Source organism: Balaenoptera borealis (assembly GCF_965194805.1).
Source record: "Balaenoptera borealis genome assembly, chromosome: 3".
Lineage (NCBI taxonomy): Eukaryota > Metazoa > Chordata > Mammalia > Artiodactyla > Balaenopteridae > Balaenoptera > Balaenoptera borealis.
Genome location: NC_138866.1, coordinates 10,526,955 through 10,543,292, shown reverse-complemented (window position 1 = coordinate 10,543,292; position 16,338 = coordinate 10,526,955). Strand labels below are relative to the sequence as shown.

Genomic DNA, 16,338 nt, shown 5'->3' with positions numbered 1-16,338 from the left:
TCCCGGGCAGCCCCGAGGGACGCTGCAGAGACCCGCTGGGTGGCCCCAGGGGTCAGTAATGGGGTCAGAGCTTGGGAAGGAGGGAGATCTCCACGCTCTCCCTAAACCCAGCCTGGGTGCAGGATGGCTTCTCCCCACCACTTCCAAATCCACTGCTCCCCAGGGCCCCTCCCTCTGCCGCCTCCCTTCCTGCTGACATGACCTGCTGTCCTAGGAACTTCAGAAGGACCCACAGCCCAACCCACTCCTCCCCATCCTGGGTTTGAAGTCATGTATGAGGTGACCACCTACAAATGACAATAGTGGGTTTCTGGTGAGCACTTAGTTCCTGGATCAGGGCCACACGTAGTAAGGGCGGGATGAGTATATCAGGCAGGGTCCACTTGGATGTTTTAGGTGTGAGTGTGGACTGTGCAATTCAGCTCTTATGCAAAGCACTATGGTTCAGACACTGCAACAAGCACTGGGAGAACCACAGCCCTAATGCCTCCCTTTGCAGCTCATTTACACTCTCACGTATGTTGTTAGCTTGAGCTGCATGATAGATTTGTGATGAGGGTACTGTTCCCATTCTACAGATGAGGAAACTGAGGCACAGCAGGAAGAAACTGATGAGGAAGAGACCAGAGGCTACATCTTCTGACTTCACACCTAGTCCTCATCCTATGTAACCCACAGCCTCCAGTTTTTTTTTAAGTTTTGAGTATAGGCCTGGGTTAAACTAAATTAATTATCTATCTATCTATCTATCTATCCATTTCAGGGCCTCACATCACATGACCTTAGCCCAAGGCAGTCCTAAACACCTGCTGCTTGGCGAGCCTGGGGCCATATGAGGAAGTGAGGAATTGACCTGGGCTGTTCCTTGGCCCCCAGGGTCCTCAACCCCACTCCTTGCAATGCCCAGTATGTTTACGGCAAAGCTTATCTTTCTGATCTGCTGTTCCCCCAGGATCCAGAGGGGTCCTAGGAAATCTGGGGAAACACTTCCAGCTGGAGAGCTCGTGATTGTAAAACATTAAAACATTCTCTCCCCTTCCTGGGTCCTATGGCTTTAAAACCTAAACCGTAGAAAACGCTGGTGCTCACACTACTATATATAAAATAGATAAACAACAAGGATCTTCTGTATAGCACAGGGAACTATATTCAATATCTTGTAATAACCTATGATGGAAAAGAATCTGAAAAAGAACATATATATATATGACTGAATCACTTTGCTGTACACCTGAAAAAAATAGCCCTTTCCCAGGGAAAGCGAGAGTGTAGTGTGCCCGGCCAGTCAAGCCAGGGGCCTGTGGAGGGAGCGGTGGTCGAGATCCAAGGCCCGCTTGGAACAGGGGAGACTGGCTCCACCCCTGAGGCTTCCAGGAGCTCCTCTTTTGCCTCCTTTGCGGGGCCCCAAACGCTGGCTCCAGTATATCAACTATACTTCAATAAAATTTTGAAAAATAAAAATAAAAAGGCTGGTGCTGTGGGTCCCTGCACTGTTTCCTGGCCAATTTCATGTATTGCACCATTTGACTTCTCAAAACCTCCGGAGGCAGGGGAGGATTCTTCCCATTGCCCAGATGAGGAGACTGAGGCCCAGATTGTAAGTGGCAGAGAGTCTGCCTGCCCCTCTTTTCATCGGACCTCCTGACACCGAATATTTAGGGCAGTGGCCAGGGGTTAGTTACTCTGGAAGTCTCTGCTCTGGCTAAGGGGTGAGCCGGCCTTGCGGGGAGGTAGAGTGGAATCCAGGCCACCTTCATTGGCCCCCAGAGGGGCCCAGGTCAAAGCCCCAGGGTGGGCCTTTGTAACCGGCAGTGCTGACAAGCCTTTGGCTGCTGGTGTCCAGGGCCTGGCAGCTAATGAGATTTGAGCCTTTTGTCCAGACTCTAAGGCTCCAAAGCCCCTCCAAGCTCTGCTAATCCAAGAAACTTTGATGCTGGTTACACACTGCCGGCTTCTCTCGGGAGTTAGGACTTTAGGTTTCCGAAGCTGGGCCAGGGTTGTTGGAGGTTACCAAGGGGATCTGACCACAGCTGACCCCATAGCCCAGGAGGGAAAGCTGAGCCCCAGGGACGGGGCATGACAGGCCCAAATTACCCAGGTAGGAGGTGACGGCCAGGGATTTGAACCTGTCCAAAGCTGCTTCCGCTCCCACGTCACCACACCCCCGGACCCTCTGTGCCCACTGTAGGTTTTGGAGACCAAAACTCCATCTGAAATGAGCTGAGCGCCCCTTGCTAACCTGAATCAGGATGAATCACTCACAAGTGGTCGAGGACCCTGATGACAAGTTTTAGAAGATTATTTACTTATTGTTGTACATTGAGGAAGCTACCCCAAAACAGGAAGAGAGAAAGAGGGTGAGAGGGAGAGAGGGAAGAAGAACGAACAAGAGGAAAAAATCCTCTTTCCTGTTTTTGGTAGAAAATATTCCATTTTCCGAGGAGAAGCATAAACTCCACACAGCCCCAAAGGCCCACAATCTGAAGCGGTGCCATGAGCACCAGCTAAGAAAAGCATCAGTGAATGCCAAGTTTTATCTCTGTGGGCCCCATGCTATTGAGTCCCCAGGCTCGTGGGTTACCGTCAGTTCAGCCTCCCAAGTGGAGGACACGTCTCTCACCCCCGGGCTCTGCAGGGGCTGGAGGTGACCCCTAGCTATGCTGACCCTGGCACAGCTAGGCGCCTTCCCAAGCTCCTCCTGGTCCATCTCCCTGCCTTTTCCTGCTGCAGCCAGCCTGGCTGGCTTGGCACATACAGGTCTGGACGCAGGACTCCAGGGCCCTGCCCCAGTCTCTGTCCAGGGCTCAGCGAATGCCTTGCTTTGCCATCTGTGCCAGCACCCTGGGCTGGGGTGAGGAGGGGCCGGCTCACCGGTGTGGGGCTGAGCCTCTGACAGCTGCAGCGCCACCCCTCTGCAGCCCACGTATGGCCTTGCCTAGCCCTATTCTGGGTACCTGGAGGACAGGGACTCTCCCTCATCTTGGCCCCTGGGTGGCAGAAGGTTCTGGAAGCTCTCACTCCAGGCTTCAGAGGGGGAAGTCTCAGGAGGGGCAGGGGTGCCCTCCCAGAGCCCCCCTCCTCACCCAACCTAACCACACGCAGGACTGGCTGGAAATTGTTTTATTTGAGATCACACCAAAATCAGCTAGGATTGTTCTCCTTTCTGTTTTTGTTGGTCTGCTTTTTGCTCTCCTGCCTTTATTTAAATCTTTTTCTTCTCTCTCTCTACTTCTCCTCTCTTTTTCCACCCCTCTCTTCTGTGTGCTTTTCTTTAAAAAATTCAGGCGGGTTAGGAATCACCTGACTTTTACCTTACCACCATCTCCCCAAAACGTTTCCCTCGACCGCAAAGCTCTTAGCGACTTCACTGATACTCCCAGGCATTAATGAGTCCAGAAGAAGGTGCTGAGGATGAGAAGTAAAGATGTAAACAAGTCCTGCGACAGCCGCCCACTTGGGGCAGCCTGACCCTCCACAGCTCAGCAGTGGAAGGACAGTGGGTGGGTCCAGAGATATTTTTGCGCCTCCTTTGGGAAGACTCTCTTGGATCCAGCCTGTCCACAATATACGGCACCTTATGATGCTTCGAAGGTGCCAGGACGTGTCTGTTTACCACAGTGCCAGTCCCCTGGGAGGCTGCAGAGACCACGGCTTAGACTGTGGGCACTGGAGGCCCATCGGCCAAGAGGCCAGGATTTGAGTTCCAGCTCCAACTCCTCCTAGCTGTCCGGCTTTAGGCGAGACCCTTAACCTCTCGGGACTTCAGTTTCCACATCCGGGAAATGGGAGTAACCATCACCTTTAACTTATGCCCATGAGAAGAGTCATTGAGAGCAACCACCGCAAGCCCTGGACTCAGTGCCTGGCTCACGGTAAACGCTCAATGAACACTCACAGATATTGATTACTCTTATTAATTGTAAGGTCACCAGGGGTGGATCACACGGGGTCCCCACCCCGAGGAGGAGGAGGAGGGCATCATGGGCTGGCCTGTTTGTGCAAGAATGGATGATGCAAACAAGAAGGGTGCCAGGTGGAGGCAGCTGCCAGCCCCTGGAGGAGGCTATGCTGTAAACAGACCTGCCACCAGCTGTCGGGACCCGTCCAACTGTTCCAGAAGTGACTGGAGCATCTGCCCCTGGCTGCCGCACTGCGCTCTGCCCCAGGCCTCCGACAGCAGAGATCAGGGCCTACGGCTGGTGGGCTGGCCCCTCAGGATCTGCCTGGGCCCCTGTGAACTCCCTCAGCCCCTATCTCACACATAAGCTCTTCCATCCTGGGCAGGGGGCTTGGCCTCTGCCCCGACTCAGGTCTTTGTCGCTTACCTAAGGGTCACTGCCTCCCTGCCTCCTCATTCTGGGCCATCCCCCCGGCTTCCTGAGGAGATGCCTGAAGTGAGATTCCGCCCACGCCTCCTCTGCTCAAAAATGATCAGAAAATGTTCCATCTTCCTGCCTCGCCTGGTGGGACCTGCATCCCCCATCCCCACCCCCGGCTCCCCCTCCCAGCATCACCCCCGCTTCTCACCTCCTGACCCTTTGCTATAGCCACACTGCGCTTCCCACCATCCGCCCAGACCCACTCCGGCTTGTCTGCCTTTGCCCGAGCCGCCCCTCCACCTGGAGGTCCCTCTCCCACCCACCCTCCACTCACCTGAAGACATCCACCCATCCTTTCAAAGGCCATCACCTCCTTGAATATGTCCTCATGTTTACACACACACAACGCTTCTCATTCTTTACGTGGTGTCATAGTTCTTGTTTGCAGATTCTATTCCCTCTCCTAAACCCCATGTCATTGTAGGTATAGCCCATGGGATCCAAGGTTGCTATCACCTGCTCCCGCCACACACAATACTGCACACACATGGATGTTCCATAAATGGCACATGAAATTGACGCCCCCATGCATGACAATATCTTTCATTCAACCTGAAAGCATGTCTGAAATTCATTTGTCTGACACAGACATTGCCCAAGGCCTATGGAACCAACAATAGCATCATTGATAACTCCTTTTACATTTCCATTTTTAGAAGTGCACAGCAGAGTGATATTCTGAGCAAGAATCCTCCAGAAGATCGGACAAGTACGTGCAAACAGCCGATTCTTGTCCCCCAAATCCAAAATGAAGGTCACCAGCTTGCTTTATAACTCAAGAGAATAAGAGAAAGAGGGAGACGCAAGAACATACTTTGACTTTAAGAGGTTACAAATAGGCACTGCAGCGGTAAGCCCCAGCCAGAAAAGCAATCTTTCTGTATAAGAAAGTTGAAAGCATGCATTACCTGTTAGGCTCTGAAACAAGGGTACAATTCAGGGGTAATAAAAAAGATTTTCTTGAGAGTGTCTTAATTCAGAACATGCTCCCTGAGCTTGCCTTCTGCCCTGGCCCTGGGCTCCTGGTTGCTGTGCCAGGCAGTTCTGAAACACTCTCCTTTGAAGCAGGGAGTTTATTTCGGGCCCACCGCATGACCAATGATGGCAAGCCAAGCTATAAGATGTTATGAATCTCAGATTTCCTGTTTAAAGATTGCACTGGGGAAGCCGCGATCCTGGTTCCTCCAGGGCGCGTCAATTACGGACTGCACTTCGGAGAGCATCTCGGAGCTTTGGCCCTCCCGTGATGTCATCACTTGTGATCCCTGACATGGAGGCCATATATGGATATGTTTCTGGAACTCCCCAGGAGGGAGCGAGAGAGGAGAGAGATGCAGAGGGTAAGAGACACGGAGCTGGGAGATAAAGACACAAGAGCAAGGAAGGAATTGTAGGCGAGATGAGAAGGGAAGAGAACGGGGAGAAAAGAGGAAAAGTGGGAAGAGAGGATGGAGGGAAGAGAAGTAAGAGGAAGGAGAGGAGACAGGGAGGCTGGGAAAGAGGAGAGGAAGGAGGGAGATTGAGAGCAGGCAGGAAGGCAGGGAGGAAGATGGGCTGAACGAGAGGGAAGGGAAGATGAGAGGGTTCAGTGTAAGGGCCTTTGCAGAAATCACTGCGTGCGTAGCAGGTGGCAGAGCCTGATATTTGGAGGTACCAGGATCCAGCTGCTGGAGGCCATGGGGTGGGGCTGGAGCTACAAAGGGCAAATAAGCATGTGGGCAAGCCTTGAGCGGAGGCACACGGCAGAAGGGAGCCCTTCCTCCAGGGCCAGGGAAGAATACCCCGTTTCTGGAATCGATGGAGTGCCACAAAATGTCAGCCTCGGGTGGCAAAAAAACAACACCCATGGAGGCACACGCACTGAGCACACAGGATGCCAGGCACCCACATGCCTGCATCTGCGTTCAGATCTCAGGCGTCAGAGTCAGGGGGCTGCAAGTGTCACCTGGTGTTATTCCTCTAAATGGAAAATAATTTCAATTTCAAAGACCCCTTCCCCCTTTCAGGATATTGGATTTATGACCCCCTGGCGTGGCTCACTTTGCATAGTTCATCTGGAAATAAATCTCAGTGAGTTCAGGGTGCCCTGTGGTAGGGTCAGTGTTCTGGAGGGCTGACCCGGGGCTGAGGATGGGAGGACATGATTAGTCTCAGGCTGTCTCCCAGCTACTCACATCACTCCCGCTGGGACAGTCCCCCCAGGCCACTGTGGCTGGTGACCCTTCAAGGACAGCTCACACTCAGCCCCTCCCAGACTGTGTGCCATGGTGGCGGGGTGCAGGAGAAGGTGGCGGCTGTCTAGGGCTCTTTAATGTCTGGGAATTTTTCTCAGTAGGAAGGAGTTCTAGTGGACTCCATGGAATGCATCCCTGGGGTCCTGCTGCTTCCTTGGGATCCCTGCCAGACATGGGGCACAGATTCCTCTGCTGTCAATGTGTCACAGACCTCAGATTTGGCCTGGGAGGGCCGGGCCATGGGCAGACACAGGGCCCCTTCTCAGGTGACCCTCTGCCTTGCCTCTCCCTGCCAGTCCAGACAAACCACTTAGAGTCAAGAAAGCTGGAGAAACTCAGTCTCCAAATCCTGTTGCCTGTGCCTGCACTCATCTTTTGAAAATTAAGAGCCCAAATGGTGGGTGAAGCATCACGGGGAACAGAAAGTGCATTGGGGGTGGACAGCAGGGGGAGGGGACTGGCCAGATACACTTTGACTCATATATGATAATGTCTTCTGGCTGTACTCACACAACTTTTCCAGCAAGTGCTACTGTCACCCCATTTCACTGATGAGAAAACTGAGGCTCAGAGAGGCTGGGGAGTTTGTCAATAATCCCAGAATCTATAAGTGACGGTTTAGCAGTTTGAACCACATCTGCCTGATGCAAAAGCCAATGCTTTTAGTCGCAGCTCTATCCCCCAGGTAATGGGAATCCAAATGTTGGGGCAGAACAAGGAGCCCTGCAAGGCTACGACTATAAATTGGTGAATATTTGCTGTTCCGCTGGTCCTTCACTCATCCCACTTGGGAGGCTTGAAGCTGCAGATAAACGTCCACAGACCCTGAGATAAACACGGGTTGGCCTGTCTGTGGACATCACAGGTCACTCAACTCCAAAATGAACAGGTTGGGCTAACCTGGTGATTCCCAACCTTAGCTGTACGTTAGAATCCTATTAAACTTAGCCACGCCTGCCTCTCCCCCAGAGATTCTGATTTCATTCATCCGAGGCAAGGCCTGAACAGCACCAATTTTTTAAAACGTTTCATTAAAGAATAATATACCCACAGAAAAGCACACCTATCATAAGCATACAGCTCAATCAACTCACAGACACCCCAGCATCTACGTCAAAGAGAGAATGTTACCAGCACCCCAGAAGACCCCTTTGGCTCCCTGCACCCATCTCAATACCACCACCCACCACCTCCTGCCAAGGGTGACCACTCTCCTAACAGCTAGTGGTCAAGTTGTTTGAACTTCATATGAACGCAGTCACGTCTGTGTCTTCCTCCACTGAACTGTAGAGTGTGAAGTCTGTGTCTATATTGTTTCATGTAGTTATGGATTGTTCCTCCTTGTTGCTGGGTAGTTTTCCACGCTATGAATATATCACAGTTAATTCACTCTACTGCTGATGGACCTGTGGGTGGTGCTTAGTTTTCGGCTATCATGAATAGCATAGCTGTGAACTTTCTAGACTATCTTTTGGTGAATATCCATATCCATTTCCGTCGGGTCAACACCTAAAACAGGAATCGCTGGATCAGAAAATCAGCATAGGCTAAGTTCCAGGAACACTACCAGTTTTCCAAAGTTGTTGTGCCAACTTACCTTCCCATCTGCTGTGTGTAAGAGTTCCAGTTCCTCCACATCCTCACCAACACTTGGCATTTTCCATCTTTTCTCACATTATCCATTCTGATGATCAATAGTGGTAGCTCACTGCAGTTTTAATTTATGTGTCCCTGATTACAAATTACACAAGCATCTGAGAAGTCCTGGCCCCAGTGATCTTTGGAGCCTTTGTGCAAGGCCCCAGAGGTGGTCCTGTGGAACAGTCCTCCAGGGAAGGTTTTTATGGGGACAGAAAGGGCTAAATGGGGCATAGATGCAGAGGCAGAAACCAAACAACTGGTCGACCTGCAGGGCAGCAGAAAGAAGGCTGGGCCACCAAGAGAAAGCCCCCAGGGCTCACACATGGCACCAGGAGGGTTCTACTCTCCCGATCCTACACAGAGCCTCCCCTCCCTCCCTCTCCATCTCCTTACCCTGCTTCATTTTTCTCCATAGCACTTATCACCCCCCCTTAACTATTATACATTTATTTGTCACTTGTTTATTGCCTGTCTGTCCCATCTGGATAGTCTTTCTGTTCACTGCTGAGTATCAGTACCTACAACAGTTCCTGGCACATAGTAGGTGCTCATTAAATGGCTGTTGCTATATATGCTTACATGCAAGCCACACAGCTCCTGGATCTAAACTGGGAAGGGCTGTGGCACGTCCACCAGCATCATCCTGGTTCTTGGCTGCACACAGTCTCACACAAAGACACAGACACACACACACACACACACACACCAGACCTCTCCCTTTCAGGCTTCCCTCCATGTTTATTTTAATCTGAATTCAATGAGTAAAGTTTTTGGGAGGGAGGCAGTTCATAGAGCCCCAAACCTAGTAGGGACCAGAGAGGGAGCCAAGCCCAGCATGTTTTCCATATGACAGCGATACCTCTTTCAGGAAGGAGAGGAAGAGCCAGAGAAGGGTGAAAAGGGGGTGGGAGCTGGGATGTGGTTCAGTGCCTGGGACAGTTCTGACCCAGTGATGGAACATCATCCGCTAAAATAAGCACCTCTGCAGCCTTGGCGTCCTGGCCCCCAGCCCTGGCTGCCGCTTAATATCAGTTTATTTTGGTTTCAAGAGATGAAGAGGGACAGGAAAGAGATCCACACCCTGGGCAGAGTTCTGGGTTGGAGAGGACAGAGGGCAGCCTGCAGGGGTAGGGAGGGCAGACGAAGGCCCCAAGTCCTGGGAGGGAGGGAGGTGCATCTGTGGAAAGGAAGGAGGGGGCGAGGAGAAGGCAGAGAGAAGTCCCCCACCCCCTTCCTTTCTTTACCGTGAGCACTGTGCCCTCTGGAGTGCGGCCAACTGACAGTATATTTCCTCTGGAGCAGTCCGGACCCCCATCAACCTCCCAGCTCTGGGGGACAAGGCAGACTCCTGGGAGAGAAGACAGTCTGCCTATTCATAGAAAGCAGAGGGAAGGTGTAACCCCGCCCCTCAGATGGGAGAGAAGGGCAGGTCAGCCTCACAGCTCATCAACACCCTAGATGTGGAGGTGACACCCTCAAGGATGAGGGGGGGCCCCTGGGGCCTGGCGAAGGGCAGCCTGATCCCGGCCCTGCTCCCTCCAGCAGCCCCCATGCATGTCAAGGGAGGAACAATGGGGTCTTGTAAGGGTTTGCATCACCGTTAGCAGATGTGAGGCACAGACTCCATTGTGGGACACGAGCTCTTTGCAGCCGGCTGGGGCCTTCCCGAGCCATGACCATCCACGACTGACCCTTCAGACAAGAGCGGCCAGGACAGACCAGCAGGACAGAAAGGAATGGCAGAGCCACGGCCTCAGCCAGCTTCACACTTCCCTGCTCTACACCTCATCCCCCGTCACACAAATCACCAGCCATCCTCGGCTGGCAGCCCCGAGTTATCCCTGCCCAGAGACGCAGAGTGAGGCCCTCTACCTCGGCTCCTGGGCTTCAGCCCTCGGATATGGAAGCATCTGCCGCAGAAGCACTGTAGCCCCAGGGCCAACTGTCTGTAAGCTCTTTCTCCGCGAAGTGTCTTGCCCTTGGAGGAGGTCCCAGTAGGGGGTGGTCCTGGGCCTGGTGGGGACGCGCTTGGTCAGCCCTGTGCAGACAACATCTTCCTTGCGGAGTCACCACCCACATGCAATCCCAGTTAGCACCGCCCTGTCCTGTCTCCAGCATGGGCATTGGTGCCGGCTAATCCCAGCCCAACCCTCGCTACAGCCCTGCACCTCTCTGAATCTCAGTTTCATCGTCTGAGAATAGGAGAGGGATGAGTCTTCTCTCCCATGGCTCTTAAGGGGTTAAATGAGGTCCCAGGGCTCAAACAGCCCACCCAGGGCCCAGCACTCAGGAGACGCTCATCCACGGTACTTCTTCCTTCCCACCTGCCACCTGCAGGGGGAGGGTGTGTGCAGGAGGGGAGGGCATCCCCCATGGGTCAGGCAGGCTCAGGTGACCAGTGAGTGGGCCTTGGACTGAGCCATCCTGCACGCTGCTGACCCTGTGGGCCAACCTGAGTCACCATGCCTGAGTCACTGTTGGGAACTCAAGTTAGCACTGTTAGCTGCTGGGAACAGATTAGCCACGAACATAAACATGTTCCAAGCAGATCTGGGAGCTCTCTATTGCCCTTGGGCAAGAGGGAAAGGCATCTCATCTCCCAACCAAGACAAGCATGCAGCAGGCCCTCCCTCCTGCCCCGGGGTGAGCCAGGCTGTGTCAGGCGCTGCATTTCCTGCTGGATCCAGCAGCTCCTTGCCGGCCCAGTGCCACCCCTCCATTACTGCAGTGGAGCAGTGAGGGCAGGAGCCTCTCGTATTCAGCCCCTGGCCAGCCGCTCTGGAGGCAGAGCTTGCGGGGAGCAAAGTGACAGCTCCAGAAATGCAGTTCTCACCCGTTTGGCATCTCTGCAGGGCAGTCAGCTGAAAGGCGGCTGACGGCTTCACCTTGGCCTTGCTTCTCGGGGAGTCCAAAGTGGCCATGTGACACTGCAGAGATGTCAGCCAGATCTGGCACTCCGAGGAAGGGCCTGGGCTTGCTGCGATGAGGAGGGCCTGGGTTCTGGGTGGGAGGCGGGGCTGAGGAGGAGGCAGGCAGTGGACCAGGCGCCCCGACATCCTGGGGGTGGGAAGGGATGCAGATGCCCCCGTTTAGCAGCCCCTGCAGGGGTCCAGGCACCTGCATGGCCATCCCGGGAGGGAGGTGTTATCATCCTGATGGAGGAACCAAGGCCCTCCTGGGGCTCGCCTGCACTTGGTGATGGTGACACCTCCGCCCACATAGCCTCTGTCCCACAGAGAACTGAGAGGTCAGAAGATCAAGAAATGTCAGAACCAGAAGGTCCTGGGGTTCACCTGCTCCATTGTCTTTTTTCTGCGGAAAGGGAATTTGAGGCTGGAGAGTGAGAGGGGCTCACCAAGGCAGAAGCCACCGCTCCCAGAAATTCATTCTGCTTTTCCGCAGCTCCCTCCCAAGCTGACGGTGTGATCATGGTGGCTGATAATCACATCATGCCCTGGACCCTAAAACCCAAGTTGCTGGGCAAATTGGCAGGAATCCCACCACATCAGAGGGGGATGGGCCCAGAAAGTAGGCCAGACATCCTCATGGGCACATTTACAATGCCTGTTACCCCCTGGAGACTCCCAGAAATGCTTCGAGGCAGGGAGGTTGTGGTTTGCAATAGACCACAAGCCCCAGTGACCAGCTGGAGGCTTAAGCACAGGCTATTTGGGTGTCAATGTCATTGTGCTTCCTTGTTCCCACTCCAATGGGTCAGGCAGGGGCCACTCCCAGCACAGAATTGCTTGTAAGTTGACTGCCCCAGATCTCCCTTGCAGAGCCAAGTGGCTAAGAACCAAGACTCGCGTCATCTGCTACTTGCTAGCTGTGTGACCTTGGACAACTTACTTAACCTCTCTGAGCTTTGGCTTTCTGATCTGTAAAGTGGGGAAAAAAATGATAGTACCTATTCCTCACAGGAAGGTTGCAAGGATTAAATTTTATATATAGTAGTCGTCCCCACCTTACCCTCGGTTTCACTTTCCATGGTTTCAGTTACCCTTGGTCAACCGCAGTCTGAAAATATTAAATGGAAAATTCCAGAAATAAACAATTCATAAGTTTTAAATTGCAAGCGGTTCTGAGTAGCATGACGAAATCTCACACCATCCTGCTCCGTCCTGCCTGGGACATGAATCATCCCTTTGTCCAGCATATCCTGGCATTAGTCACTTAGTGGCCCTCTCAGTTATCAGATCGACTATTGCGGTACCACAGTAGTTGTGTTCATGTAACCATTTTACTTAATAATGGGTCTAAAGCGTAAGAGCACTGATGCTGGCAATTTGGATGTGCCAAAGGGAAGCCGTGAAGTACTTCTTTTAAGCGAAAAGGTGAGAGCTCACAAATTAATAAGAAAAGAAAAAAATCGTATGCTGAGGTTGATAAGATCTAGCGTGAGAATAAACCTTCTATCTGTGAAATTGTGAAGAAGGATAAAGAAATTTGTGCTAGTTTTGCTGTTGAACTTCAAACTGCAAAAGTTACAGCCACAGCGTGTGATGAGCACTTAGTTAAGATGGAAAAGGCATTGAATTTGTACAATAGGTATTTTGAGAGAGAAAGAGAGAGGGACCACACTCACATATCTTTTATAATTGTTCAATTTTATTATTAGTTACTGTTGGTAATCTCTTACTGTTCCTAATTTATAAATTAAACTTTATCATAGGTATGTATGTATAGGAAAAAACAGTATATATAGGGTTTGGTGCTATCCATCATTTCAGGCATCCACTGAGGGCCTTGGAACGTATCCTCCATGGATAAGGGAGAACTTCTGTATATATACATTCCTTAGAATAAAAACTTACGTCAATAAATGTTAGATGTTGTTATTAGTTTAAACTTCCTAATAGAGACAGAGGGGATGGTGGTTGGTTGAAAACAGTGGTTCTTAGCTGGGGACAGTTTCCCCCCAGGGGACATTTGACAATTCCTGGAAACATTTTTGGTAGCCACAACAGAGGGAGGTGGGTTTCCTACTAGATGTTACTGCATCTAGTGGGTCGAGGTCAGGGACGCTGCTAAACATCCTACAGTGCACAGGACAGCTTCCCCAACATAGAATTAATGGTCAAAATGTGCACGGTGAGGTGGTGCAATGGGAAGAGGGCGTGCGAAGGGAGGAAGAGGTCTGCTAGGAGTGAGAGAGGCTCCCCAAGGATGGCTTTGGATTTCAGGAATAGCTGCCGTCAGGAGGGCCAGGTGTTTGGATTTCAAATACCTTGTGATTGTTATAGGGATGGCTCACTGAAACGGGCTCATAAACAGCCCTGAAGGTCACCAGCAGAGGGAAATGCAGCCGTAGTTCAAGCAAAGCAGAAGCAAGAGCTTCAGGGATCACCATGAAGCTTAGGGTTCTCCGTTAAGCAGGAAAGTGGGGGAGGACTCAGCCCTGCTAGTGCCAGGTGTCCCTGCTGGTAGCTGGTGCATTCAGACAGACAGACAGACACACAGAACAGACACAGGCACACACACACACACACACACACACGTGCTGTTGATGCTTAGATCACACACACACTACACACACAGCTTACCTTCTTCCAGTGAAGAAAAGAGGTGAATTTAATCTACCAGTTGGCAGGGCAGTTAGCAAATGAACTAGTCTTATAAATATATTAAGTAACTGTTGATGTCTCTTGTTTCCTAAAAATATAGATCTGTCTCTCTTTCTTGGTGCATGTGTGTGGTGAGAGGCACCTGGCACCTTGGGGAGAGCTCAGGCCTGGCCTCTAGGGTGCTGGTCTTGGCCCTTCTGGAAAGTTCTGTGTGACCCTATGCAAGTCTTTCCCCTCTCTGGAGCCCTGAGGAAAGAAGGAAGGCACGGTCCTGAGAGCTGTTAAGAACACAGGCTCCTCCAGACTCTGAGCGCCTCTGAAACCAGAATGAGCAGCTGTAAGTTGGGGTACCCACACCTCTTTGCTCTCTGAGAATAAAAATTCTAATTGTAAGTCAGCTGGAATTCAAATCAAGTCTATGTAAATATTTCAAAACCAGAAATAAAAAGTGTGACAACAATGGTTTTGGACAAGTCTCTGAGTCCTGGGATTCAACCTCCCATTACACATAATTGCAAAGTAACTGGCTGTTGGGCAGAATTCAGTCAATGCATGTGTTTGCACAGGTCACTCTCTCCCACACCCATGCACACACGGGCTTGTACATGCCCCAGCGAGGCTGACCCTCCAGGAGGCCCTGGGACCCCTGGGGTGAGCGGACACTGGAATGCGGTGGCCGAGAGCTTGAAAAGCATGGGCACTTGTGGTCAGTCTCACACTGTCCTGAGGGGCGGATGTGGCGGTCACCATTTCACGGATAAGGAGATGGAGGCTTTAAGATACGTTTCCAAGTTCACTCGGTTAATACAGGGGCTGGATTTAAAATTCTCTCTCTCTCTCTCTGTTCTTTCCCTTCCTCTCTTACTTCCCAATTTTCCAGATTCCACTGAAGCCAGCCAGCATCCCCTCCAAACTGCACTGTCATCGCTCCTGGCCGGGCCGCCGAGAAGCATGTGACCTGGGTGCACACCAGTTCTGCCAGCAGTCAGGGCTGTGCTGTGGGGGACGACTGCCAGCCTCTGGGCTCCTCTTCTTGTTGATGCAGGGCCTATGGGTGGCCCCAGATGGCCAGCTGGCCCCTCAGTCTTGTCCTTCTCTCCAGGCCTCTAGGTCTCTATTTAGCCTGACCAAATGGGATCAGGTGTCTGCTGTGTCACAAGTCCTGGGATGAGGACCACTGGGGCCTGAAGATAATCTCCAGGCTGCGGTGCCCAGAGGCCTGGTTTCTGACCCATGCAGTCTGGTGCCCGTCGGGGTGAGGGCTGCTGCGTCCCCAGGGGGCACATGGATGCTGAGAGAATCAAAACAGGCTGCATCTGACGCATGCTGCCCGGGCGGTCTTGGTGGGATCTCCGAGGCCTCTGCGGTCATCCCCCCAGAGATCATCCCCGCCTTCTGCAGCCTCATTCTCTCAGTGCCCCCAGCCTTGCTCCATCCGTCTGCACGTGGCTGCACTGGACCCTATTGGATCGGCAATGCCCTTTCCCTCCACCCTTTGGGCAGGTTCTGCACAGTGGCTGGTGCAGGATTAGAGTAGATGCGGCTTGGGTGGTCTGCTGAATGTCCCCTCTCCCGCTGCTGGACGGCTTACTCAGCCTTCTCGGGGCCTCAGGTTCTCACCTGTAAGTCAGGAGCCATAACTAGCACCTTCCTCATGGGGCCGATATAGGGTTTAAATGAAAAGGTCTAGGGCAGTGGCTGCTTGAGGCTCAATAACTGCAACTATCACTATTTTTATCCTCGAGGCACAAACTAAATGCCATGAGCTCTACTAAGAGCCAGAAGCAGTGTCGGCTGCTGGGATGTAGAAACCCTACATCCCAGCCCCAGGGAGGCACAGCCTGGGGGGCAGGGAGCAGGGGCCAGGAAGAGGAGTAGGGGGAGGGAAGGGGGAGGGGAGGGGGGTGGGGAAGGGAGGAGGGGGAGGGGTTAGCGGGTGGGGGGGCGCGAGACCTTCCAACAAAGGAGGAACAGGCCGCCCTGAGTCTCAGCAGGTGAAGGTTGTCTCAGTGCACAGGTGGGGGCAGGGCATCGCAGGCAGAGGGCACAGCATGAGCCAAGGCCCGTGGCCTTGGAGCCTGTGGCCAGCTGGGCAACCACAGGAGGTGGGCCTGGGCAGAGTGCAGCGTGTGGGGAAGGGCAGACGTGGGGCTGGAGGAGTCGGCAGGCGCTGGACCAGGAGAGCTCTGCAGGCCACACTGAGGGCCTGGCCTGTGGGGGAGATGATGGAGAGGTGATCTGGTTTCCTTTGGGGCTACCAAAGGCAGACCTTTACTCCTCTCGCGGATCAGCCCAAGGTCAGCGTTCCAGGTGGGTGGGTAGCTTGCTTCTCAGTCGGTGACCCAAATTCTCACGTTGCACTGACATCCCTTAAGGCCTGGCATCATCTGTATGTTTGAGGCAGGGTTGCCACTGGTTCCAGAATTCTGGAGGCTGGGAAGACCAAGATCAACGTGCCGGCAGACCCTGGCTCGTAGGTAGCTGGCTGTCTTTTCGTTGTATCCTCACGTGGCAAAGAGC

At 52.7% G+C, this 16,338-nt stretch overlaps 1 protein-coding gene, 1 long non-coding RNA gene and 1 pseudogene across 3 annotated transcripts in view; 2 read left to right on the top strand and 1 right to left on the bottom strand.

Annotated features, from left to right (window-relative positions):
- Positions 1-5,433, bottom strand: part of ASB2 (ankyrin repeat and SOCS box containing 2) — a 42,822-nt gene extending 37,389 nt beyond the window's left edge. The window contains exon 1 of the mRNA XM_082386767.1: positions 5,288-5,433. The gene's annotated coding sequence lies outside the window, so the exon portion shown is untranslated. The remainder of the gene's footprint in view (positions 1-5,287) is intronic.
- The window catches only part of LOC309625277 (regulatory factor X-associated protein pseudogene), a 228,078-nt pseudogene that overhangs the window by 164,098 nt on the left and 47,642 nt on the right, over positions 1-16,338 (top strand). The gene's annotated exons all lie outside the window — the stretch shown is intronic.
- On the top strand, positions 5,631-15,679 carry LOC309626247. The gene is made up of 3 exons (XR_014243071.1): positions 5,631-5,719; positions 13,919-14,155; positions 14,699-15,679. It is a non-coding gene; the product is annotated as an uncharacterized lncRNA (long non-coding RNA).